Source organism: Ornithodoros turicata, chromosome 4 (assembly GCF_037126465.1).
Source record: "Ornithodoros turicata isolate Travis chromosome 4, ASM3712646v1, whole genome shotgun sequence".
Classification (NCBI taxonomy): domain Eukaryota; kingdom Metazoa; phylum Arthropoda; class Arachnida; order Ixodida; family Argasidae; genus Ornithodoros; species Ornithodoros turicata.
In genome coordinates this window covers 34,793,624-34,795,959 of record NC_088204.1, presented here as the reverse complement: position 1 = coordinate 34,795,959, position 2,336 = coordinate 34,793,624, and the positions used below count along the sequence as shown (strand labels likewise).

Here is a 2,336-nt window from a genome sequence, read left to right as displayed (position 1 = left end):
CAAGACCATGCAGATGTGAAGAAAGTTAAAGGGACTGTCGCATCCGGAACCGTGGTTACGAATCCAATACCAATGTGTTCGGTACACTACCACCGAGCTATTTGCCAAATTTTCTCCTTCCAAAACGGACCGGGTGATGAGGAATCGAATTTAAAAGATCCGGTTTCGTTTTGATCCTCGAAAGCGCCAGCGCCAACAACATCGCGTGACGCAAGGTCGAATCTGGCTAATCCGCTGTGAAGGACGCTGTCGTCTGCCGCCAAGTCTGGGGCTGCTTTGTTTTTTCCGGCACCTCGCCCGTATTCACATGTGACACTTTCTAGTGACTCGGATACTATCGCTACGCTTGCATCCTTCGCGTGGGATGTCGTTTGGAAACCGACGCAGCGTTCCCGACTCCAGGAAAACTTCCTTCGAAAACCTCGATGTTTGATTTCGCACGCCAAGGATACAGCTACAGCCAGACGACAGACGAAGCGAAAGTTGGAAGCAGCTACATCACTAGCGGGTATCCAGATGAAGCAAGGAGTGTTCATGCTGTCCGTGTATGCTCCTCGCATTTCACCGATAATGTGTACCTGGATGAGAACATCATGGAAGTGCAACTTGGATTGACACAAAAAAGGAACGAATTGAAACTTGACGCCGTTCCGACAGTGTTCCACGAACAAAGCGAGCCAGCAACTTCGACAGTAAGTCACAATGTCTATGTAGTTTCCCAATCGGGTCTGTCACTCTTACACGTGAGTAGCACTTAGCAGCAAAAGACGAAATCGGTACAACGTAAGGTATCCCCTAACCTATGATTAATAACTAGATAAATAAAATACAATAAACAAGTTCAAGTGATGTCATTCATATGAACGTGATTGACTTTTCTCGTTGTCGGACGCGTTATCATGAAACTTTCACTGTTACTGAATCTGTGACTTTTGTGGAATGTGGTAGACATGATTGATTTTCATGTGTATTACAGCTGCAGGCAGTTCGACAGGGTCAAGCGCAAGTGGTACGTATATTACTTAAATACATATAATGTGTTTACAATTTTTGGACACAGAACAATTCGCAAACTATGAACCCCGATCACTAAAAGGAAGAACTGACGCTGTTTGTGTGCTGGTGTTAGAAACAGGCACTATACAAACAGTACCTCTGTCCGTAACATAAGCGCCATAACCCACTTCCCAGTTACCTTTTCTCTCTGTTTGTGAACTGTTTGTGTGCTGTAGGGCTGCGGTATTTGCGGTTGTCGTAGCCAACTTGAGGTGCACTTTTGACGTTCTGTGTTATAGAAGGACCAGGTGCTGCTGATCAAGTCCCATCCATCCATGAAACGGCATCAAACAATGTACGTGTGTGCACGGCAATTTTGCTGAGAGACCTGGTTTTTACACTAATGCCTTTACGACGCCTCTGACAAATTAGGATCTTCCAGAACAGTGCTTTCTTCATCCAAGTTCAAGAAGTAAAGTGAATGACTTCATGGCTTCTACTGACATCTCACAGCTACATGCCAAGACAAAATAATTTGACAGCAGGAAATGAAAAGAAAAAAAAAAAGGTCCGTTTCAGGTCCACCCAAATCTTTGTGCAGAGGCTGACAACAACAACGCTATTGTGAGATGATGAATGATGCTGATGCAGCGTTGAGATTAAGCCCTTGTTTCCTTTTTTGCAATGCTATACATTACTGCTGGTTAAATGTAAAATGATGCACCTACCTCCAGACATTAAAGGGGCTACCAGAGATGTAGTGTCAATTCAACAGAAAACCTGCATGTTCTACGAGGCACTGTCACATAAGCATTGGCCAAATTTGCTGTCCTGTGAGCTTTGATAGGATATGCCGTAGATAGTAAGAGGCCTCTTACTGTAAAAGGGAGGTGCATTAATCGAGTAGTGGGGTCTGAGGCATGAGGGCCATTTCAGGATGTACTAACCTTTCTAAAAGTATACACTTGGTTATGCCCAGAGATCGATCCAGATCCCCCCCAACACCCCGAGTTTTTTTCCTGTGTACCACTGTTATAATGAAACCGTCCAATGTACTGTCCAATCGTCCCGTTTTCATTGCAATTGAAGTACTTACAAAACTGTTTATTTTATTTTTTATTTTTGTGAGTCCCCGCTTCAGATCCCAAGGGACATTGCCAGTGTAGTGCACGCTGATAACTGTCTGTGCATAGCAAATAATAAATATCTGTGCGTGAAGAGTTGGATGTGGACTTGCGCAATGGCTCTTGAATGGACAACACTCAGTCAACACAAAGATTTATTCACATTTGCGTAACTTATTGCATGTCATTATAATAATTATTATAATACATAGACAA

At 43.6% G+C, this 2,336-nt stretch overlaps 1 long non-coding RNA gene across 1 annotated transcript; it reads left to right on the top strand.

Annotated features, from left to right (window-relative positions):
• The first annotated feature begins 483 nt into the window (after positions 1-483).
• On the top strand, positions 484-1,468 carry LOC135392969 (uncharacterized). The gene is made up of 3 exons (XR_010422345.1): positions 484-692; positions 977-1,009; positions 1,296-1,468. It is a non-coding gene; the product is annotated as an uncharacterized LOC135392969 (long non-coding RNA).
• Positions 1,469-2,336: the final 868 nt, after the last annotated feature.